Consider the following 25,754-nt stretch of genomic DNA (forward strand, 5'->3'; position numbering starts at 1 on the left):
CCGTATGTGCGGCTTTTGGACGAATCCGTGCCGACCTCATCGAACATCGGAAGCTGCAGTCGAAAACAGGAACAAATCCTGAAATCATCGCAAAACCGACCAATCCCTCTCCGTTTGAGCTGGGGCATCGTGAGACGTGTAACCGCCACCAGCAGCGTGAAGACAACATCATCAAAAACAATGAGAACCGTTTGCACGAAATCGAGGCTGCTTTGCAACGGCAACGCGATCTGAAACTGAAGCACTAGCAGGAAACGGAACTGAGGCGTAGGCGAGAGGTAGAACCTTGAGCAGTGCCCAATGAGCACCGTTTAAATCGTCTGGAACAGCACCAGCTGAAGAAAGTGGAAAGCACGTTGAGGAGGCAACTGAAAGAGAGCCATCTACGGTACCAAGTCCTGGCGACGAAACATAGGCAGGAGTAGTCTGCCCGGGAGGATCAGCTACGTCGATTTCAAGAGCGAGAGCGTCTACTAACCGGACAGCTGAAGTCGGTTCAAGTAGGTGAAGCACATGGTAAAGAAGCATTCCAACAGCTGGAGGGTGCTGTAAGTAGGTCAGTCGAAAGGCATTGCGGCGTTTCAACTACAGGCGATTGTAGGAAATTGATAATGTTGTTCTAAAATAATGAGTAGATGATTTGCTTCGGTGTCCCGAGACATGTGCTCGTTGTTAGGGGCAACGAGAAGAAACGGTCATAGTAGTCGGGGACCTACTTGGAAAGCAGAATTGACTGAGACGTGGTGATATAAAGACGCTGTTTCAGAGCGCACGTAATTGAAGAATTAGATTTTCCGTTCATCATCTGATCGTGGTTTATTGAATCCAGGATTGAATCTTACTTTGGATTCGAGCTAGACCCTACAACCTGGCGACGAGGATAAACTTAGGTAAGCTTAAAAAACAAAAAAAAAGCAAAGTTGAAGCTGATAAGCGAAAAAATGCCTGGGCTGGGAGAGTCCACTGAAATAAGTTGCTTAAATGCGTTGTAATAACTGAAAATGTTCAGTAAACCCCGGACTGGGAGGGTCCACTTTGAGGAAATGCTTAAATGCGGTTAAAGAACTGAAGGAATTCAGTAAATCCCGGACCGGGAGGGTCCACTTCGAGAAGTTGCTTAAATGCGTTGTAAAAGTCCTGGGCTGGGAGAGTCCACTGTGGTAATTTGCTTAAATGCGGTGTAATTACTGAAGGAATTCAGTAAAACCCGGACCGGGAGGGTCCACTATGTGAGAAATGCTTAAATGCGATGCCATACCCAAAAGAGGCAGTACAACCCGGACCGGGAGGGTACACTAAAGTTAAAAAAAAATGCATGCTGGCAGCGCCTGGGCTGGGAGAGTCCACTTACTTGGAGGCTAGAAGAAAACGGACCGGGAGGATCCACTGATTTGCTGCATGTTGGCAGAGCCTAAACTGGGAGAGTTTGCCTAACATAATTGTTGTATTGAATTATGTTGCATTTGAAGCATAATTGTCCAGAACTGGGAGAGTTAAAAAAAAATGGAAGTAGAAGAAAACGTTTGTTTGCAAGTGTCTTGTTTTGAAAATTGAAGTGGTAAAGTATGTTGTCTAGGATACCATTGTACTACATGCCTACTGTGATGGAATTCAAAGCTCATATTCAAATGTGATCTAATGCGCTGTAGGTATTTATGAGTGATTCCGGATTATGCAGACTGTTATTGGTTGGTCATGTTAAGTTAGTCAGCACTCGTGGATTGTTGTTCGCGATTCGCGCAAATGGGAAAGATTTGAATTTTAATTATTATAGCATCCAAGGGCTATATGCTGGCGATATAGCATAAGCAGCTGCCATCCCCACTCGATCTCTGTCAGTAACAGGACTAACAGAACGAAGAAGAAGAAGGGCTATATGCGATCTTCACAACATATGGGTTCTAGAATGAGCGGGAACAATCATCCATATCAGCCAGCTTACAGAAAAGTGGTAAGATGACAGAGCTGAACGTTATACCGCAGAGTTCTACTTACAGCTTTAACATCGGACGCTGGACTGAAGTATGACAATTTCATTTGAAAAAAAAAAAACTGCTACATACATGAAAAAAGGCAATTCGGGGAACACAGTGATTAGAACGAAAGTGGAAATGGAATGAATAAAGAAAACAATAAAAGGTTACATATAAAATATTCTCTATTCTTCTTGGCGTAACGTCCTCACTGGGACAAAGCCTGCTTCTCAGCTTAGTGTTCAATGAGCACTTCCACAGTTTTTAACTGAGAGCTTCCTCTGCCAATGACCATTTTGCATGTGTATATCGTGTGGCAGGCACGAAGATACTCTATGCCCAAGGAAGTCAAGGAAATTTCCTTTACGAAAAGATCCTGGACCGACCGGGAATCGAACCCGTCACCCTCAGCATGGTCATGCTGAATACCCGTGCGTTTACCGCCTCGGCTATATGGGCCCACATATAAAATATAAATACAGATTTTCTCAACGAGGAGTGCATTGTAACGCGAATAGAAAGGAGTATCGGATGAATTAGGGCAGCAGTGTAGAAACAATGTTAGTCACCTCAAACTAGCAACTTGGGCGAACCAGAGCAACAGTATAAAGAAGTTTGTGGAATAGGGTAGACTCGCGGAGAAAATGACCAATGCTACAAAACTGTAGATAGGTCGCACTTGAAATAAAGAACAAACAATCAGAAAGAGATTTTGTAACGAAGCGTTTAACAATAAATACTTTATTTTACACTTATGGAATAAAAAAGCAAAAGGAGGATTGTAGGAAATTGATAATGTTGTTCTAAAATAATGAGTAGATGATTTGCTTCGGTGTCCCGAGACATGTGCTCGTTGTTAGGGGCAACGAGAAGAAACGGTCATAGTAGTCGGGGACCTACTTGGAAAGCAGAATTGACTGAGACGTGGTGATATAAAGACGCTGTTTCAGAGCGCACGTAATTGAAGAATTAGATTTTCCGTTCATCATCTGATCGTGGTTTATTGAATCCAGGATTGAATCTTACTTTGGATTCGAGCTAGACCCTACAGATGCTGCAGCGGACCAGTTGCATGGTGCGACTGCATTTAAACTTCAACAAGCGACACCGTTTCTACCGCACGGAGCTGCAGCATGTTCACAAGAAGTGAGTCAATTACAACTAAGTAGCTAGGACTAACTGACCTAGATACACTAAGATCTCAGACAGGCAAATGTAGCGCAACAGAACCGTATTCTACCGAGTGCCCGCTATTCGAAAGTAGCTACCAGTATTCAACAGATGTGTGGCTACTCACATTCGAAGAACCTGCTGCGTCTACAACGACTGCTGTAAGGTACCGCAAAGCAGCAAGTGGGCGGTTTCCTGCTATATCCGTCAAAGGGATCGCGAATCACGGCCACGCTACAGACATTGTAAGGGAGGCCGGAACAAATCGTGCACCACATGGTGACCAAAGTTCGCGCAACTCCTGTTCCAAAGGTGGACAGGCTGGAAACGCTAGTCCAATTTGGTCTGGTTGTCCAAAACCTGTGTGAACATCTTAAGGCAATCGGGATGGAGAACCATCTGTCCAATCCCACCCTGCTTCAAGCAGTGCTGAGAATACTCTACTCACTTGCAAGAGCTATACTCACTTGCTTTTATCCCAGTTTAGAGGCATGCTAACGAAAAATGGTGTATGAAGCTGTGTCTGTCTGTGTAGTTTTGTCTAAAATTTTACCGAATTAAAGAAGAGTCGCATACGCATACCAAAGTCGTGAGAGAGCTGTGAGGTGAGGTGAGTGAAATTAGTGGAATTTATATTTACTTTATACTCACAGCTCTCTCACGACTTTGGTATGCTTGTGCGACCTTTACTTCTACAATGTAAAAATCCTTCAAACACCGTTTTTTGATAGCATGCTTCTGAACTGAGATACTAGCAGGTGAGTATGACTCTTTGCAAGTGAGTATTCCCAACACTGGCTGCAAGAGCTCGTGGACAAGCTGCCGGCCAATATCAAATTGAGCTGGGCGCTGTATCAGGAGCAACAACCGGTCGTCAACTTGCGTACGTTTGGCGACTACAAACATTTGTCTATCTACGCTGAAGGAGGAAAAGCCGAGGACGAAGGGAAAGGCTTACGTGAACACACATGCAACGTACGAGAAGAAGAAGCCAGGATCGTTTAATAAGAGCGAACAGTCGTCTAACGCAAACTCCAGCGGAAGCAGGGATAAAACAGGCTGCCCGAGGTGCAAATCCCACGAGTAGGGTATGTGTTCCATCATTAATCTCACGCTCCCATATTCATCCTATCCGAAAACAAGCGATTACGGCACCGATTGATTCCGTTCTTTTTGTTTTCATGGGTGCTCACTTCTAACAAAAAATACAAAAATAAGAAACAAAACAAACAGCGCTTCAATCCTTTGTTTTTCGTGGCTGCTACGAACGAGACTTTCACTGTCCATTCATAATCCGTTTCGTTGACGTGATTCAAGATGCTACTCATCACGTTGTATTGGAAATTGGGCGTCATCGACACTCATGCGTTCTTGGATGATGGGTCGTCAGCAACCCTTTTGGAGAAAACGATAACTGACGAACTGGGAGTAGACGGCAAGGCACTATCATTGTGCACACAGTGGACAAACGAAATCGACAAGAAAGTTCCTTCAACGCAAATAGCGAAGCTGAGTATTTTGAAACCTGGGAGCTAAAGGATGTTCCACTTGACGGAAATATACACCGTTGAGAACCTGAAGCTCCCGGAGCAGTCGATCAACCTGTATTAACTAGCGAAACAGTACAAGCACGCGTTTGCCAGTGAAGAGTTTTGTGCAGAAACTACCGACCTGGATCTTCACAACTACGTCGAAAAATTTTTGTCGGTGAAGAGCTTGGATGTGGCTGTTGCTCCGAATTTGGAAGGACTGGAGGATCAACTGTAGTATCCGAGCTTTTCGGCTGGTCTGCCATCAGCCGATTTGTTCTCCGCACTCAACTGACGATGCGTCCATCTGCCACGAAATTGTTCACTAAACTGAAGTACATCTAAATTTCCATCCAGCACATGCTTACGCATGATTGACGTTTCTGGTACATCTCGCACGCAAGATGTCAAGTTAGCGTTAGCGTTTTGAGAGCACGTTCACAAGCATTCATTTGTGCACGCTAAAATAATGATAATCGCACACGGTATGATAAGACTTTCAAATTGTCCAAACTCTCAAAATATACAACTCATAAGCTGACACCTCTGGCTACTACACAACGAGCGCGACAAATTCTGAAGGAAACGACGACGGTGCAGAAAGCAAATGGAAGATTCGAGGCAGGTCTGCTGTGGAAAAAGAACGATATCGATTTACCAGATAGACGTCCGATGGCCAAACGTCCATTGCAGTACCGCGAGCGTTGGCTGGCGCAGAATCCACTACTGTACGACAAAGTTCGTCAACAGATAGCTGACGACCAGTCCATGGGATACATTCATTCACGTGGTCACGGATGAGGAAATGGCCAGTTTTGATCCACGCCGGCGATCAAAAACAGGCATTATGTCGACGACTACCTGGGCTGCGTCGCCACCGAGGAAAAATGACTTCAGTTGGCATTAGAAGTCGCAAAAGTTCAGCAAAAAGCAGGGTTTCACATTCGAAATTGGGTATCCAATAAGCCCAAGGCACTAGAAGCGATTGGAGAAGTCAAACCGGTCACTGTGAAATACTTAACGATGAACAGTCAATACGGATTCAATCTCAGCCTGTAAGGAGACTGTGAAGAACTGGCGAAAGGTGAAAGAGAATGATGCTCAGTCTCCTTATAAGGATATACGGTCCTTTGGGATTAGTGGGTTCACTGGTTATCCAAGGAAAGATACTACTACAGGACGTCTGGAGAGAAAAAGTGAAGTGGGATGGCTGTAAGAACTGAAGGACTTAGACAAGATTTAAATCCAGCAATGCCACTTATCTGGATACGATCCGGACTGCTACGAATAATGGGAGCTGCATATTTTTGTAGACGGCAGCGCACAAGCATATTATGTGGCTGCGTACTTTCGCATTCGTGACAAAGGGCAGATACGGTGCTCTCTGGTTGCCTCCAAAACAAAGATTGTTTCCCTGTAACTTTTATAAATCCCCCGTAAAAAGCGGCAGGCGGCGGTCATCGGCGCACGGTTGCGCAGAACAATAGAAGAAGAGCGCTCTGTTAAAGTCAAGCGAACGCATTTCTGTGGCGACAATACGTCGCTTTCCGCGTCAACAAGATCCTGATAGTCTGTCGATGGTCGAAGAGTGGCGATGGCTGGGAACAAACAGAAATGTTGCAGACGATGTGACGAAATGGGACAAAGTTCTGAACTGTAAGACGGATGTATGCGTGGTCCAACTTTTTTGTATGAAGAGGAGAATAGTTGGCCAAAGGATGAGTCGGATACAGTGAACGAAACGGAGGAAGAGTTGCGATCAGCCTTCATATCCGGGCACCTCGTGACCGTTTCAGTAGTTTATGTCGATCGTTTCTCGAAGCACGACTGCTGCGAAACGTCGCTTACGTACACCATTTTAGTGACATCGCACTGAAGCGAGCAAGAGGTGATCACCGAAGTTCCGCAGGTGTACTGACGAGCAAGGCTCTCCACCTTCCAGAAAGCTGAACGAAGCTTGTGGCGTATAGCTCAAACAAACCAGTATCCGGACGAGGCGAGGTGACAACATTAATGAGGCATGCTGAAGCGGAAGCTGATCAGCGGAAGACGTTGGACTAAGACAGCTTGGTCGCAAATCTGCCTCCACGGCTGGATGAACACGGCGTCGTACGTTTCGATAACCGCATCGCAGCAGCGCAATTCGTAAGCTACGACACTAGATACCCCATAATTCTGCCAATACAACACCAGATCACTCAGCTGCTTCTGGATTAGTATCATCGTAAATTGCTGCATGCGATTAATGAAATAGTCGTGATAAAATTCACACATAAATTCTACATTCCGAGGAATGGGCGCTCACCAGTGTAGATACTGGTGGATGAAGAGCTAGCAGATGGATGTAAAGAGCTCGCACCGAATAGATTGGAACGAAGCGAAACACTGGTAAAACTGACACTAAACAAGACGATCAAGGTGCGCAGACGGACGCGGTCCGATAATATCTGCCAGGCAGCCAATACGACCCCCTGGTATGATGCAGTTTTGGTTTTCATGGCCAAAATGAAGGGCGCGTCACCGGCCATGTTGGAGAAGGTCGTGGAAACGTTGTTCAGCGCCACGATACACGACCATGAGGTCCCGTCCGCTATGGTCAAACCGGCCAAAGCCAGGTTTCCCTGGCCATAAACGAGAAATTCATCACGACAGCGAAGTTGCTCAAAGTGAATAACGCGCCAGTTCCAGATGGTATAACGACAGTAGCTAAAAAGACGGACATCGAGGCTAGTCTTGACATGTTTTGACTGACTAGGCAGATGTTCCTGAATAAAGGTGTAACCAGAAACAAAGACCACGTGGTTTATGGACAGCCCCTCAGAAAGTACGTTCTTATGAATATAATTATACTGTATGTATTATGTTTAAATTGGTAAATCTCGTGAAGAATCTTGAACAATTTGGACATTTATAACACTCCATGGAGATCATATCATCATAAAAAGCAGCCTAACTGAGTAATCTCCGTTCTTGTTCCGAGAATTGTAAAACGGGACCAAACTGATGAAGAGAAGTCATCTTATCTCGCGCCGCCGTACGAGCACATGCACCCAAGTGACGTGTTTTCCATAAACTTAGCACCGAGCCAAGTTTAGTGCGATAGCACGCTCCAGTTTTCGACAAATCGACCTCTGTGCTGCTGCTGCACACTAAGTACAAACAGCAACATTGCGCTGAAATTTGCTACACCTCATAAACCGATATCTCGGCACGGGCAGCACATTTCACCGTGCCAAAATGGGCCCCGTATTCATTCATAAACAACCATCGCATCGCAACCGCGCCGTGCCGAGCCGCAAAGGCTCGGAAATTGAATACCCAGTCTACCCGACCCGCCGCTAGTAAAACCTACGTTCCGTGGCCACCGCGCACGCGGAGGGAGGTGAGGCGAGATCGTGCAGCGCAACTATAACGCACACGTACCTTCTTAGTTTATAAGCATCTTTGGCGCGCACTCGTGGTCGTTAAGGGAGGGCACCAGCAAGCAGCACAGCAGGAATCCATAAACATTCGCATTTATGCAACATTTTATTTTTACGACTATTAGCACGCGGTTTGGTGCGGTTTTGGGTGAAAGGGGTGGAAAGATAGAACGGCCCGCGGGGAGGATATTAAATTTATTTATCTTCTTCGCTGGTTTTGCGATGGCAAACCCTTCTCAGTATATTTACCGATGCGGCCCTCGGGTTGGTTATGAAGTTTTGGCAGAATTTGGCTGTAATTTGGCCCTGGAGGATGTGTGTAATTTATATGAATGCGTACCACTCATACGAAATGTGTGGTACGATGGTGTAGAATTGGTTTGGATATGATGCGACCTCCGTCAGGCACTCCGTCAGGGATTACTTCAGGAACTCCGTCAGGGATTCCGTCAGGAACTCCGCCAGGGGTTCTTCTAGGAACTACGCCAGGGGTTCCTCCAGGAACTCCGTCAGGATTTCCTGCAGGAACTCCACCAGGGGTTCCTCCAGGAACTCCGCCAGGGGTTCCTCCAGGAACTCCGCCAGGGGTTCCTCCAGGAACTCCGCCAGGGGTTCCTCCAGGAACTCCGCCAGGGGTTCCTCCAGGAACTCCGCCAGGGGTTCCTCCAGGAACTCCGCCAGGGGTTCCTCCAGGAACTCCGACAGGGGTTCCTCCAGGAACTCCGACAGGGGTTCCTCCAGGAACTCCGCCAGGGGTTCCTCCAGGAACTCCGCCAGGGGTTCCTCCAGGAACTCCGCCAGGGGTTCCTCCAGGAACTCCGCCAGGGGTTCCTCCAGGAACTCCGCCAGGGGTTCCTCCAGGAACTCCGCCAGGGGTTCCTCCAGGAACTCCGCCAGGGGTTCCTCCAGGAACTCCGCCAGGGGTTCCTCCAGGAACTCCGCCAGGGGTTCCTCCAGGAACTCCGCCAGGGGTTCCTCCAGGAACTCCGCCAGGGGTTCCTCCAGGAACTCCGCCAGGGGTTCCTCCAGGAACTCCGCCAGGGGTTCCTCCAGGAACTCCGCCAGGGGTTCCTCCAGGAACTCCGCCAGGGGTTCCTCCAGGAACTCCGCCAGGGGTTCCTCCAGGAACTCCGCCAGGGGTTCCTCCAGGAACTCCGCCAGGGGTTCCTCCAGGAACTCCGCCAGGGGTTCCTCCAGGAACTCCGCCAGGGGTTCCTCCAGGAACTCCGCCAGGAGTTCCTCCAGGAACTCCGCCAGGGGTTCCTCCAGGAACTCCGCCAGGGGTTCCTCCAGGAACTCCGCCAGGGGTTCCTCCAGGAACTCCGCCAGGGGTTCCTCCAGGAACTCCGCCAGGGGTTCCTCCAGGAACTCCGCCAGGGGTTCCTCCAGGAACTCCGCCAGGGGTTCCTCCAGGAACTCCGCCAGGGGTTCCTCCAGGAACTCCGCCAGGGGTTCCTCCAGGAACTCCGCCAGGGGTTCCTCCAGGAACTCCGCCAGGGGTTCCTCCAGGAACTCCGCCAGGGGTTCCTCCAGGAACTCCGCCAGGGGTTCCTCCAGGAACTCCGCCAGGGGTTCCTCCAGGAACTCCGCCAGGGGTTCCTCCAGGAACTCCGCCAGGGGTTCCTCCAGGAACTCCGCCAGGGGTTCCTCCAGGAACTCCGCCAGGGGTTCCTCCAGGAACTCCGCCAGGGGTTCCTCCAGGAACTCCGCCAGGGGTTCCTCCAGGAACTCCGCCAGGGGTTCCTCCAGGAACTCCGCCAGGGGTTCCTCCAGGAACTCCGCCACGGGTTCCTCCAGGAACTCCGCCACGGGTTCCTCCAGGAACTCCGCTAGGGGTTCCTCCAGGAACTCCGCCAGGGGTTCCTCCAGGAACTCCGCCAGGGGTTCCTCCAGGAACTCCGACAGGGGTTCCTCCAGGAACTCCGACAGGGGTTCCTCCAGGAACTCCGCCAGGGGTTCCTCCAGGAACTCCGCCAGGGGTTCCTCCAGGAACTCCGCCAGGGGTTCCTCCAGGAACTCCGCCAGGGGTTCCTCCAGGAACTCCGCCAGGGGTTCCTCCAGGAACTCCGCCAGGGGTTCCTCCAGGAACTCCGCCAGGGGTTCCTCCAGGAACTCCGCCAGGGGTTCCTCCAGGAACTCCGCCAGGGGTTCCTCCAGGAACTCCGCCAGGGGTTCCTCCAGGAACTCCGCCAGGGGTTCCTCCAGGAACTCCGCCAGGGGTTCCTCCAGGAACTCCGCCAGGGGTTCCTCCAGGAACTCCGCCAGGGGTTCCTCCAGGAACTCCGCCAGGGGTTCCTCCAGGAACTCCGCCAGGGGTTCCTCCAGGAACTCCGCCAGGGGTTCCTCCAGGAACTCCGCCAGGGGTTCCTCCAGGAACTCCGCCAGGGGTTCCTCCAGGAACTCCGCCAGGGGTTCCTCCAGGAACTCCGCCAGGGGTTCCTCCAGGAACTCCGCCAGGGGTTCCTCCAGGAACTCCGCCAGGGGTTCCTCCAGGAACTCCGCCAGGGGTTCCTCCAGGAACTCCGCCAGGGGTTCCTCCAGGAACTCCGCCAGGGGTTCCTCCAGGAACTCCGCCAGGGGTTCCTCCAGGAACTCCGCCAGGGGTTCCTCCAGGAACTCCGCCAGAGGTTCCTCCAGGAACTCCGCCAGGGGTTCCTCCAGGAACTCCGCCAGAGGTTCCTCCAGGAACTCCGCCAGGGGTTCCTCCGGGACTTCACCAGGTGCTATCCGTTGAATCTGTATAGCAAGGTTGTTCTACGTTTATCCTGCTCAAAGCAAAGAATTAGAATGCATTATATTCCTTATTTATGTATTTGTTTAAAAATCAAGGGCGGATGGTTACAAAAAAGGCATATTTTGAATTACTCATCGTACAGTGATTTCTACAATTTCTAGCGTAATGAAAACAACAAGCCTTTGCAAAATAATATTACACGAAATCAATCGATCATAGCACCAAATCGTAAATTACCCGTTTTTCGATCCAACTCATGAAACCGCATCAGTATTGGCCCATATCTCTCCACTCTTCTATCTCGTCAGCAGCAGTCGACCGATGGGCATCGTTTTGGTGTGTTATTTCTAACGGTCGAAACTCACGTTCTACGCAGCGTGTGAAAAAATAAATGTTTCCCGTCACACATATCAGGGGATGTAGCTCAGTGGTAGTGCGCTCGCTTCGCATGTGAGAAGTCCCGGGTTCAATCCCCGGCATCTCCAGAGAAAGATTTATTTTTTTCGTGGCAAAGTTGTAGAATTATGATGCGCGTGGACGACAATGATACACAGCTCAACTCGATTCGCTTTTACTACTTTTGAATTTAAGTAATGGGGAGAACGTCTATCGATTCTTTCTTTCATGGACCTGATCACGATGCACTTGACTGGCTGTCAAGTATGCGCACACGAATTGCGAGATAAATACCACACAGCTTGTGTGTAGTCTGTCTGGTCCGGTGATGGCCCTAATCCAAAAAAGAATGTCGGCATGAACTGATGTGAGCAGAGCACTAGAGTGGCCCAAAAAAGCAAAATCTTCACTTCAATCTATGACGGAGTAACAGTGTTCAAATAAGGTTTGTGCTCCCAAATTTGTAAGCTTGGGACACCCTTAGAAAGACACCATGAAATTGCATCCTACTTCATGACTACTACCGCAATGATGCAAATTTTGGCATCGCTCCCTACAGGCAAACACATCTTAGCGACACGTGCGGCGTGTAGTTCTTTTTTCGGTCATCGTGTAAATACCTTCGTCATCATCACCATCGTGATCTTATTCGCCGCAACCCGTTTGAAACTATTAACCGAATTCTAAAAGCCGACAAGTGCAGCGCAGTTCCGCTTTTCGGTTCGCCCCGTCGTGGCATTGAATTGATCGACCACGCTTGCCGGTGTGAGGTGCGAAATTTACCATCCTCGTCGTCGACGTCCCTTTCGGCAGTGCTCAACGATTGGGTGTGGGCACCGGATTAGGATTTTCTATCACGGATTGATTAGGTCCGGAAGTCGCGTTTCTGTCCTTGTGCGTTGTCGTGTGTCGTGACCCAGTGTAATCCGTTGTTGTTGGTGTGCTACGAGTGCGTTGAGAAACCGGGATTCATGTGCGTCCGTTGTTTCGTCGTCGTTGCCTGCTAGCCTGTGGTGCTTATACAAGCGAAAGAATACCACCTATCTCGTCGTCAGTGACGTCAAGGCTTGGTTGTGTTACTGTCTGTCCGTGTCGGTAGACGAGCTGGTGGCGTTTGTGTGGATTGGTTCAAAATAGAAGTTCACGCGACGTCGAGCGCTGTCCGATGGTCGTTTGACGAGAGAGCGACCAGAAGCCGATTGGAGCAAAGGGAAACGACCTTGAACGACAATAACTGTAGGAGCGTCCTTGACAAAGTTCAACAAGTTCAAGGTAAAATTAGTTTAGTAAATTCTGGATCAACATTTTAAAGGGCCCAGTAGGTCTTGTGCCTTTTTACGCAAATGCTCATTAAAAAGAGATTCATAAAAATAGCTCAACGTTCGAATATTCACATTGGCTCAATATCCCCAAGTCTACCTTGCGTGCATCTATAATTTCCTTGCCCTGAGCAGCTGTCTAACTCCACATCATAACACGGAGTTTCGACCGTCATAAAAGATTGATTAAATTTCATGAATAAAATTATCCCACTTCCACGTTATCCAGCCATCCATCAACATTCCGCGCCCGGTGATGCAAACTCCTTCATTAGGGTGATTAATGTGTCGCTTTGTGCGAAGACAAAAACCAGAAGCTCCGCTCATCTAGATCCTCGAACCGGCGTGGCCACCTAAGCTGAAGTACCCGCCGCAAGAAGCAACATTGCGATCACGACCACGCCATCGTCATCGTCATCGCAGTCGCCAAACGGCTGACAGTTGCTTGATTGCTGGCGACATCACCTGGTTTGGTCGTAGGTAATCTTGTGTGCTGGAGAGGTACCTACCCTTTTCTAGTTAACAATTTTATAGCCCGCCTCCCCGGTGTTGTTGGGTATGGTGGTGCGGCGCTGGCAGTAGTGGTAGCAACACCAACCAGCAGATAACAATCGCAAACGGCCAATCACAAAACGTGTGACACAAATTATGCACACAGCCTAGCGACAAACAACAACAACAGCAGCAGCAGCAGCAGCAGCAGCAGCAGCAGCAACTGCCACCTATATGGTGGGACACTCATCCACCTGGTAGTGACATTTTGTCGCGCTACCATAGCTGGACATGGCGCGGTGAGACGATTTCAGTACCAGTTTGTCTGAACCGGTGCACAGTGGGAAAAAATAGGATAGGATGAGGCAACTCAAATGCGAATGACTTGTAATTTTTACAGAACTGCGCTTCCTAGAGCGCTTCTTCGTGCAACATCTACCGCCTATAGGGTCTCAGTCGGGGGAAGACATTCGCAGAGGCAACGCTTGTCCGAATCCTCCCCACTGACTACACGCACTGCCTTCGATGATTCGGTTACATTGCCACGTTGATGCCTTACATTTCAATTAACACTCCTTACACACTTCACCTAAACCAGTGGTTCCCAAACTTGTCAGAGCAATCGCCCCCTTGAAGCTGTTGAAAAATATTTTCGCCCCCCTAAGTTTGCATTTTTTGAAATAAGATTAATAATTTTGGAATTTTTTTTTTTTTTTTTTTTTTTTTTTTTTTTTTTTTTTTTTTTTTTTTTTTTTTTTTTTTTTTTTGAAGAGTGACCAGGTGGAGCTGCAGGACAGCTGATAGCAAAGCCTGGACCCTTTCCCAACTTTCCCCCTACTAGGACTCTACTGTTTTCAACTTTTCCCATCGCACTACAGTATTGATCGAATGGAAGCTCCAAAGATGATTTGATAATTGAACAATATTTCAATAATCGAAAATCTCCGAGGTCACTGGACAACATTCAGAGATAAAAAAGGGTGTATATGTCTATGTTAACGCCTTCAGAGTACTATTCTTAAGAAATATACAAAGAGCAAAAAGAAAAAAATGTGTCGTAGCTATTTTTTAAAGATATGATATTTCTGAAAATTATTCGAAGACAGCTACCAGAGCTAGCGTTTTTAGCCGATTTGGGCAACTAGTTTTTCTGACAGCTTCCCCAAACAATAATCAGATAATATCCTCAGTTATTTTATAATACATTCTGAAAATTATTTCAAGCTGATTACCAATAGTGTCAATAACCGATGTTAGTCATTGACAGCACCAGCATCATCCCCAAATAACTCTCATATCAGTGTTCGATAACACTTTTTGAGCTTCCATTCGATATTGTAAAGAAATTTGTCAAACCCTATTTGTCAAAATATAGTCAATAATGTATCAAATTGTGTTTCTAATTTCGCTAGTCGTCTTCTGCATATCTGTGATCATCTCAGTCCAAAGTAATATTATATCCATCTAAACCCTTTACAATGTCAACCGTCCTAAGTCCTAACTAAATTCCTGCTTTTTTGATCAGTGAAATAATACCGTCTAAGATATAGAACAAAAAAAAAGTTCAGTCAACTGATTTTTGTCAAAAATAAAAATGATAATGATTATTTGTCAACTTTTATAAATTCACAAAACCCATGAAAATAATAAATACAATATAAACTCATTTCTTAAATCAACAGTTCAATCTTTACCTAATCAGTCCATAATTTTCTAATTGTATTTAATCTGTAAGGCTGTAAGTCAACTTATCCTAGCGTCCCCTATCCTGTGTACTAACGAATTAAAGTAACGAATGATGAGTGGAACGCAGAGACCTCCTCTACCCACTCTTGCGTTACGTTAAATTTAACACTTATTGTTAAATTTGAGGAAATTCAAAGAATGCAAAGATTAGGTCTGTGCAAGCTGAATTATAATTTGTTTTTGACTTGTGATAAATGCACGACGGATACTCCTTTGGTTCCCATTAGCACTTACGGCGATTCCTTCACTTGCGCTCAACTCGTAAACTAGATATATCTAGCTCAAAGTCCAAGCGGTGGTGAATGAACTGGCGCTTAAGTGCTAATGGGTTAAGCCCTCCCATCGCGTCAAGATCGAATATCCAGGGGGAGGGCCAACCTAGTCATACACAAGTAACGTTGTTCAGTTAATAAAAAGCAGTCAGTTTTTGTCCAAAATGTCACGTCGAACGCATTGACGTCAACAATGCGTTGAAGTGTTCGCACGTTAGCTTCGAATCTATCAGCACAATTAAGTGCTGCAAATCTCCTTCCCACTATTAATTCTTCGGTCGATTTTAATTGCTTTATTTAAAGAAAATATGACCAACTAACATTCTAAAAATTCGAAAAAGCGACTATGACATTAATGAATTACTAATCAAAATCAACCGAGAAACGTGGGAAATAGAGCCCAAACAACATTTTGAAGTCAGCTGGCTGTGAAAGGTTCCAAAACCTGTCACAAATCCTACAATACTTTTATTAGGATTTGTAACGATCATCAAAACCTTCTCAAATCCAACCGACTTGGAACTATTGCTTGGGAATAGACTCTAATGAGCCCTGGCGGATCCTCCATGTTTATCGAGCATGTCTGATGCATATGATCAGCCATACTCCATCTGCAGCAGCCGGTTCGTGATGAACCGTTGGAGGCGCATTAAAGTGTTAAAAAGGTGATATGTTTCACTAAAGAACACTACATTACAAGAATCAAAATGAAACTCCTTCACTTTAATACCGTCAACCCCTGCGAACTTGGCCAGGGAAGATTAATAATTTTGGAATTGTATTAAAATCTACAAATTCTGTCTATTTCGTAGGTTACTGAAACAAAGTTTTCTTATTTTCACTGAATTTTTTTTATTTTTTGAAAATGTTTTGACGCGCCAACAAATTTTATTACATTTTCATTCAACTTCCATTCTATGATTTATAAATCAGAATAGTGACTAAATAACTTTATATTATATTTATATTTTTGGAGAATTTAAGGAAATGTAACTCAATATAATCATTTTCAAATATCGAAGAAAGAAGATTGAAAGTAGGGATTCAGCTTTGTAAGTCGTCTTGGTTTTGCTGACAAAAACTTCAAAAGTTCGGCAAAGATTGAAACATTACCGAAAATCAGATAATCTGATAAATATGCCAAATAACAAAACACAAACCTTTCAAGTAGAGTGGCAAATATCAGCAATATTGCCAAATATGTATGCGTAAAATGTCATCTTGAATATCAACTTCGAATAGCGAGAAATTTGTAAAATCAAACATGAAATAAAATTATTAAGTTCCGAATTTTGTTTAAAATTCTATCACAAAATCTCAGAATACATGAAGCTTGAAAAACTGTGGTAAAATTAAAATACTTTCATAGTTTTCCTATATCCTGATATATATGAAAGCTTTAAGAAAAAAAAATCGCGTTTTGAATTAACACCTGAGACAAATCAAGGACAGACAAGTTTCGTATTTCATGATACCTACATAAAGAATCTATAAAATCATTTTGTTGCAAATTTCCATAATTACTTCATTTTCAAAAAATATCAGATAACAAAAATGTAACATGCTTTCTCACTACATAAATGTTAAAATTTCAAACATGTAATAAGTATTAAGTACATTAAGTAGATTTATTATTTTAAATCAGCTGTTATTTGATAGTTCGTAATTTTCAACCGTGACTGTGTTTCCAAAAAACAAACAAAAATTGTTATTTTAGAAGAGAACTGAAGAGCTTTCACTGAATGGCTGATGACTCAAAAAAAGAACATGATCAAATTCTCCGAAATAATTAGACTGGTTGAGATTTGATTTTCAAAGTGAATTTTTCTATAAACAATTATAACCCCTTGAAGGGGAACTTATTCTATTGGTAACTGTGTTCTATTCGTCATGGGATCATATATTAAGCCTGTTGAATCCAAAATTGACATACAAATTTTCTCAATCGAGCTGAATTATTCGACCAAGGTTCGGACAATTCTAATGACAAAAACTACTCTTGACGAAGAGACCAAACTGTCAAAAATACCTGAAATCACTCTAAATGAAATGGTTTGTGGAGAATCGCCCCCTTGTTGGATTTTTCGCCCCCCAATTTCTAATTTTAAAATTTTCGCCCCCTTTGATATCGTTTTCGCCCCCTAGGGGGCGATTTCGCCCACTTTGGGAATCACTGACCTAAACCATACAAATGAATGCTAGTATGAAACCTAAGCTGCCGATAGTTCTTCGTCTGTTTACGAGAATACATTACCACGTCGCACCTGCTGCCACGCATTTGGCGCTGCCTTATCAATCCACTCGAGTTCCAGTTGAGGGGGGGCATGTCCCATGTCCACGGTACGATAATCTCGTCGACGGACTTGGTGTTGCAGTTCAGCTGCACAGCAAATAATTTTGTAATTTCCAGGCTCGTAAACTTTTGCCGATGTATCCATTTTCGAACGTATTCTCACTCGGACACATCGTTTTCCAACAATTATCACACTCCACATGGTACCCTGGTTGGCACTGGAAGGTGTCAACAAACCCATTCCAGCGAATATTTAGAAGCAGTATCAAATTTATCACCTTCCTTCTAACTCGGTGAAATAGCCGAGAGGCAAGGAATATGCCTCACAATCAGCGGATCAGTGTACGAATCTATGCCAATATTTTATTTATATATGATTCATCTATCGATTCGGTTCTAGCGATTGCTAGACCCACTTTCAAGCTGCGGCGGCTAATTTGCTGCGTGGGAAAGATGTAATATGTACATCACTTTTACGACGTGACTGATGTGCAGCGAAAATTATGTGATATCACAAGAACTTTTTTGCTGTGTGGTAATGTTTCTGCACCAGATACATGACGTTGTAACCATAGTCATCTTTACCTACAGCACGGTACTATTAGTGACAGTTCTGGATTTCTGCGACATATGCCCGCCCACAGCTACTAAGCCTGGGAAACACACATTGTGTCTCGTTCGGACAGTCTTGGTCCACTTCATCAACTCCAAAGTGTAGGTCAACAGAAGAGCAGCAAACGTGTTGATCGACCGCAACACAGCTGTTCCGTCGGTAATTAGTATAGATACATTCCCGGCATCCCTATTCTGCATTAGACCCGTTTCTTTCGAGGTTTACCCGCCGGTCATCGAGATCCGCTCTAGTGCTTTGTTACCCATCAGGTCACCAAGGCGACTAGTTGAGGATCCCCACCGGTCAAAGCAGATCGGCATCATCGGTGACATCCCGAGAGGACACCGGAGAGAGGACTTGTCGACTAAGCATTGGTCGTCGATGTGTTGTCAACGGCTGAACTTCTTGAACTGTAGTGAACCTTTTCGCGCAGTGTTCCCAGTGTTCCATCAGCATGGCCGGAAGGTCCCCATGATCAACGCGAATGTTGGGAGAGCAGAACGAAACCCCAATGTTCTTCCACATGCTGCATACCGAAGCCGTTTATTGGCACACATTTCCGAAATGGAGCAGAACGTGCCTGTGGAGCGGACCTATAGAAACCGAAGCCATGGATCGGATCTAAAGGCTCTTCACGAAGTAGACTGCCGCCAGAGTTCCAGCCGATGGAACCGGAAATCATCAAATAATCGTTCAGCAACAGGCTTTGTGAGTTCTAATTTCCAGCTTCGATGGGAAGGTGAAGAACTTTCGGGCAATGATTTTGAGGACATTGTAGTGCGTCGGCGTAGGCCCTTATCGGTCCTTGTAGCCTCCAAATGGATAAGGGCGAAGATGATTCAGAAAAACAATATCCAGCAGACGTGGAAGCAACTGAAGGATCAGTTCCAGAACTCCCGTATGACCGTCGACAGCATCTAGCAGATTTGCTGGAGCTGAAACCGATGTTCAAAAGCAACAACAAAGACTTATTGGAGCTGGTGAAGACGGTCAACCGACACGTTGGCAGTCCGGAGTACCAAGGTTGGTTTAGCGATGCGATGACTGATTTGTAACAAAGATCATCACGGTTCAACTGGATGACCAGACACTTCCGCTATGGGAGGGAGCGAATGCCTTATATTTGAGAGGATAGAGAACAATTCTCTAACACGAATACCCACCACAAATGAAGCAAGTTCCATAGGCCGTCTAACGTGAAATCAGCAAGTTGTGAGGTGCACGATGCAACCCCGACGTTGACGACGCTGACGTTTTAACCCGCACCTTTCAGAACGCGAACTGTTGTGCAATGTACAACATGATCAAAAAGCTCGCTCACCGTATACAGTACGAGACCAGTGCAGTTTTAGCATCTAACAGGTGTGCGTCCTGAAAAGTTATAGGACTCCAACGTTTCTGCCACTGACGAGAGTTGATATGCATCAAGGACTTATGCACGAGTACAGCTGGCCGTGACAGTCGAATCCAGGTACACGCCATCTCAACGATGCTAACAGAATGCCTTGTGATCTGGCAGCAAGCTTCTTCCGTAACCGCCAAGAACTTTCTGCCATCTAGCTCCTGCGCTCACCGATTAGCCAGTGCTCATCACCTCGATTTCTTCAGGTCTCAGCGCAGGACCCTCAAGATATTAAATCCTCAACGAGGGTTGGTCCCCTCTCCGCCTCTCGGTATCTGGACGACTGTTCGCACCCGGCCTCATCGCATCTTGATACCTTATCGGATATTGGCCACCGTATCGTCCCTTGAATGGTATCGCGTATCGATCTGCTCGCTTCCAGAATTACCACCAGGGCATTCCTGGGTCCAGAACCTGTTGGAAACGATAAATATCGCAACCAACTCAGTGTCTCTCCTTTATTCCATTTAGGTACAATCTTCGTTTACAATTTATTTTCATCATTCATACTTTACTCACCAGTTGAAACCTAGCTCCTCTGAGCAGGCCCGTGCACAGAAGTGGCGCCAAGGGAGGTTTTTTTTTTTCAATTTCGGCCAAAGGCGGAGGGGCGCCTAGTGTATGGAAAGTCTTGTGCACGGGCTTGCCTCTGAGCTGTGTGATGCAACCTCAAGAATATACCTACAGTGCAACAGGAGCAGCTGTACAAAACGACATCTTCCTCATTCTAGTTTGGTTCCGGAATCCTCCACTGAAATATCGAAGATGTACCGGCAGATCAGAGTCATTGACGACCATTCGTACTTCAAAAAGATTCCTCTTCGTGTGCTGGAATTGTCAACGGCGAGTTGACACTGAGAATTGACGAGGTCAAGTCTTTCCCGATCGCGACAGACGTCATTCGACAAGTATACTATGCTGGTGGCATGCTTTCCGGAGATGCAACAGTAGCTAAAGCCATCGACTGCCAGACCCAGCCCATTGGAATACAGAAATCTGCTGGGCTCCCGATTCATGAATTCTCCGGAGTTGCTACAGCGCATCCTTGACGCTGAACGGGAGGATCTCATGAATATCAGTGACGGCTTCGAGGGAGCCATAAAAACTCTAAGTATAACCTGGACTCCAGACGTCGTCGCACAATACCTTCCAGGCCGATGTTGAATAGTATGCATGAAAGTTCGTCAACTTTCAGGATGTTGGGTTCACCGTAGAGTGCAGCGAGTTCGTGGTTCATCCTTCTCCACCACACACTTTTCTCCTGCACGCTGCCGAAGATCGTCCTTAGCACGCGTCGCTCGAAAGCTCCGAGTGCTTGTAGGTCCACCTTGAGCATCGTCCATGTCTCGTGTCCGTAGAGAACCACCGGTCTTATTAGCGTCTTTAACATGGTACACTTGGTGCGGGGTGAATCTTTTTGACCGCAGCTTCTTCTGGAGCTCATAGTAGGCACGACTTCCACTGATGATGCGCCTTCGTATTTTACGGCTCACGTTATTGTCAGCCGCTAGCACGGAACCGAGGTACACGAATTCTTCTGCCACCTCGAAAGTATCCCCGTCTATCATAACATTGCTGCCAAGGCTTGTCCTGCCTTGCTCAGTCCCGCCTACCAGCATTTACTTTGTCTTAACCGCATTCACTACCAGTCCGACCTTTGCTGCTTCACGTTTCAGGCGGGTGTACAGTTCTGCCACCGTTCCACATGTTCTAGCAATAATATCCATATCATCCACAAAACAGACAAATTGGCTGGATTTCGTGAAGATCGTAGCCCGGCTCGTCGCATAGCACCTTCCAGGGCGATGTTGAATAGTAGGCAGGAAAGTCCATCACCTTGTCGTAGTCCCCGTTGAGATTCGAATGAACTGGATAGTTCACCCGAAACCCTTATGCTGTTCTGCACACCGTCCATCGTTGCTTTTATCAGTCAGCTTCCCAGGAAAGCTGTTCTCGTCCATGATTTTCCATAGCTCTGTGCGGTCGATACTGTCGTATGCCGCCTTGAAATCGATGAACAGGTGGTGCGTTGGGACCTGGTATTCACGGCATTTCTAGAGGATTTGTCGAACGGTAAAGATCTGGTCCGTTGTCGACCGGCCGTCGATGAAGCCGGTTTGGTAACTTCCCACGAACTCATTTACTTTAGGTGAAAGACGATAGAAGATGATCTGGGATAGCACTTTGTAGGCGGCATTCAAAACAGTGATCGCCCTGAAGTTCTCACATTCCAAATGGTCGCCTTTCTTGTGGATGGGACAGATTATCCCTTCCTTCCACTCCTCCGGTAGCTGTTCGGTTTCCCAGATCTTGACTACTAACTGATGCAGACAGGTGGCCTACTTTTCCGGACCCATCTTGATGAGTTCTGCTGCAATACAGTCCTTACCAGCCGCTTTGTGGTTTTGAGCTGGTGGATCCTCTACTTTCCTCAGCGTGGGAGTTGGTTCGTTTCCGTCCTCTGCTGCGCCAACATAGTCATATCCTCCGCTGCCTTAATTCATCGTGCCTACATTCTCTTCGCCATTCAGGTGCTCGTCGAAGTGCTGCTTCCACCTTTCGATCACTCCACGTTTGTCAGTCAGGAGGCTCCCGTTCTTATCCCTGCAGATTTTGGCTTGCGGCACGTAGCCTTTGCGGGATGCGTTGAGCTTCTGGTAGAACTTCCGCGTTTCTTGTGAACGGCACAGCAGTTCCATTTCCTCGCACTTCGCTTCTTCCAGGCGGCGCTTTTTCTCCCGGAAAAGATGGGTCTGCTGCTTCCGCTTCTATCTGTATCGCTCCACATTCTGTCGGGTTCCATGCTGCAGCACTGCCGCCCACGCTGCTTCCTTCTCCTCCAGAACCGCGTTGCACTCCTCGTCGAAGCAATAGTTTCATCGACTCCGTTCTACGTACCCGATAGTGATCTCGGCTGCGTTGTTGATGGCTGCTTTGACTGTACTCCAGCAGTCCTCTAGAGGGGCCACATCGAGCACACCCTTGTCCGGCAACGCTGCCTCGAGATTCTGCGCGTATGCGGTGACGACATCCGGATGCTTCAGTCGTTCTAGATCATACCGAAGCGGTCGCCGGTACTGTTCATTGTTAATAACGGAGAGTTTTGGGCGCAGTGTAACCATCACCATCCGATGATGTCGGAGATCAGAATCAATCAGAACGTGGTCGATTTGCGATTCCGTTTGTTGTGGTGATCTCCAGGTGTAACGAAACGGGAGGCTGTGCTGGAAGAAGGTGCTACGAATGGCCATGTTCTTGGAGGTGGCGAAATCGATGCGGCGTAGGCCATTTTCGTTCGTCAGCTGGTGGGCGCTGAACTTTCCAATCTTCGGTCTGAATTCCTCCTCCTGGCCTACCTGAGCGTTTAAGTCTCCTACGATGATCTTGACGTCGTGGCTTGGGTAGCGATCGTACTCGCGTTCGAGTTGCGCGTAAAATGCGTCTTCATCATCAGTGCTTCCGGAGTGAGGGCTGTGCATGTTTATTATGCTGGTGTTGAAGAATCGGCCCTTGATCCTGCATTTGCACATTCTTTCGTCGATCGGCCACCAACCGATCACGCGCCTCTGCATATCACCCATCACGATGAAAGCTGTTCCCAGCTCGCGTGTGTTGCCGCAACTCTGGTAGATGGTATGATAACCTCCAAACGTTCGCACCATAGATCCTGTCCAACACACCTCCTGCAGCGCTACGATTCCGCACACGCGGTCCTTCAGTATATCGGCGAGTATGCGGGTGCTCCCGATGAAGTGGAGAGATCTGCAGTTCCACGTACCGAGCTTCCAATCGCAAGTCCTTTTTCGTCGCTGTGGTCGTCGCCATTAGTATCGGTTCGCATTCTTCTCTAGTTGATTTTTCGGTGCTACTCTTTTTTTACGGCTGGCTCGCAAGGCCTGACACCAACCAACTAACCCAGGGAGCTGGGCTTATCTTCCCGGAAACTACGGGTTCTGCACTGGCATTTTCTCCAACTACAGTGCTAAATAGCTAGGCTCAGGCGCCAGGCTTTGCTGGGGGTGGTGTTTTTAATGGGCGCCCATGAGATTTTCCATATCTCCGTGCGATCAATACTGTCGTACGCCACCTTGACATCGATGAACAGGTGATGCGTTGGGACCTTGTATTCACAGCATTTCTAGAGAACTTTCAGTGAAAATCTAGTCCGTTGATGATGCCAGTTTTATAATTCCCCACGAACTGATTCGTTTTAGGTAACAGAAGACGGAAGATGATCTGGGATAGCACTGGATAAGCACTCCCGTGTTTTCATCCTCTAAGCCATTCAGGTGCTTCTCGAAGTGCTGCTTCCACGTTTCGATCACCTCACGCCAGTCCTTCAAGATGCCCTCGTCCTTATTCCTGCATATTGTAGTGGGTAGGATTTCGGGTCGCGGCACGAAGCCGTTGCGGGATGCGTTGAGCTTCTGGTAGAACTTTCTTTTTTTTTTCTTTTCTTGGGAACGACACAGCAATTCTATTTCTTCGCACTCCGCTTCTTCCAGGCGGCGTTATTTCTCCAGAAAGAGGCGGGTCTGCTAATAAAAGAAGATTCTAGTCGCTACTGGAAATTGCATCAATATGGTTTATACGCTAGTTGTGACTCATGACTATCATTTTTTATTTTGTTCGCATACACTAATTTTCATCCACCATCCATCCATCGATTCTCTCACTATGCATTGTGACGTGGTAGCCCCGTCATTAGCTGCCGCCGCCGAGCTGCAGCCTGATGAGGAATAAGTGCATATTAGAGTGTTGGCGACCACGTAGGGTTGCCCGGGCAGGCGGCGGCGTGGCGTGTAGATAACTATCAATTAATGAGGCAATTAACATTAACAACGGAAATAAATTATTGAGAAGGGGAAGAAAGTCAAGCTGCCGAGGCTGTAGTGACGACCAAGTTCGTTCGTTCGTTCGTTCACTAGCTTTCCGGGCGATACCTCAAGTCAAAAAAAAGTTCCAAATCATAGGTATGGCGGCGTCAGGTGAGGCCCGGTTTATGGGGGCCTTTATTAAGGCCTTCCCGCTCCAGCCACAGCGCCAGCAGCATCGTCATCATGACGATCGACCGAACGCGAGGCACGACGGTAGGTAGTACCTACCTAATCCAAGGCAAGGGTTGATTAAAAAAAAATACGAGCCTTGAATCGATGATAAAAGCATTAGTTCCATCATACCGTGTCTTCGAAAGTTAATTTATTTATAATTATCACTGTGCGGAGCTACCAGCTCGATCCGACGAGCGAGGGGAGGACTGTGCTAGTTAGTGGAATTTTAATTTTATTATCCGAAACGAGGTCTCCACATATTTCGAGCATCTACCTACGGCTTTGGCTGATATGCGCTCTTCTGACATTACCGAACATCACAAACAGCCAGACGGAATATTTTAATAAAACACATCGCACCGTGTAGATTTATCCCTCGGAGATTTACACAACATTTTTGTAATTTAAATTATGCTTTTTCAACCCCGCATTCGCGAACCAGCAGCAACCGACGACGGGAACTTCGGTTATCACACCGAAGCGAAGCGAATGGCTTTCGAACCGCTCTTCTTTACACATTTAGACTATTAGCGGAAAAATGTGATGTCGAAATTTTCATATTCCGAGCGCCGCATGTCACACTGATTTGAATCGAAATATCTTTGTACCCTCACATCAGGCATCAGTCGGTGAGTTAAAATGACGTGAACCCGTCCCCCCTCCAAAATATAGCTGTCATCATCGTTTGAGTCATTCGTCGCGAGTGAGGGTTGAATTGGAAATTGAATTCCGTCTGTTTGATATCATTCTAGCAATGCCCTCCCTAGGGGCTGTTCATAAACCACGTAGACCAGAATTTGGCCATCTCAGACCCCCCCCCTCCCCCCTCGTAGACTTTTGTCCATACAAAAATTTTGAAAATTGTATGGAGCGTAGACTTTGGCCAGACCCCCCCTCCCCCCAAAAAGTCTACGTGGTTTATGAACCGCCCCCTACCACACTGATGTATGTGACTGTGGAGGAGATAATAATTTCCGAATTTGCATATCCTACAAACGACAAGAGCTATCACACGATGATGAGAAATGAAAAGGTTCGAGTGAATCAGATGCGAAATTTGTGATGATGTCTTCGTTCCTGTCATTGTTAGCTTTGTCAATGCTTACGATGCTTCGGTTCGTTTCAGTGATGACTTGTGTCGTATCGATATTATGTTGCAACTGTGCCAAACTTTGCAAGTGGCTGATGAAAACATTCATTTTATTTATTAGTTCAACGTTAGTTACGTTGCCGTATTTTACTATTCAGATTTCTTGCGGCGACACACTTTTTGAAGAATTCTTTCCGATTTTGACATTTTTTTGGATGCTGGGTTCGTGGTTAGTTATTCGCATCCACACAC

The 25,754-nt window shown here is 46.7% G+C and overlaps 2 protein-coding genes and 1 non-coding gene across 3 annotated transcripts in view; 2 read left to right on the top strand and 1 right to left on the bottom strand.

Annotated features, from left to right (window-relative positions):
* The window catches only part of LOC134287396 (uncharacterized), a 340,969-nt gene that overhangs the window by 151,871 nt on the left and 163,344 nt on the right, over positions 1–25,754 (bottom strand). The window lies entirely within an intron of this gene.
* On the top strand, positions 11,242–11,313 carry Trnaa-cgc (transfer RNA alanine (anticodon CGC)). Its single transcript has one exon. It is a non-coding gene; the product is annotated as a tRNA-Ala (tRNA).
* LOC115254039 (mpv17-like protein) overlaps positions 11,933–25,754 on the top strand; it is a 32,500-nt gene continuing 18,678 nt past the window's right edge. The window contains exon 1 of the mRNA XM_029860469.2: positions 11,933–12,496. The gene's annotated coding sequence lies outside the window, so the exon portion shown is untranslated. The remainder of the gene's footprint in view (positions 12,497–25,754) is intronic.

This window comes from Aedes albopictus, chromosome 1 (assembly GCF_035046485.1).
Source record: "Aedes albopictus strain Foshan chromosome 1, AalbF5, whole genome shotgun sequence".
NCBI lineage: Eukaryota > Metazoa > Arthropoda > Insecta > Diptera > Culicidae > Aedes > Aedes albopictus.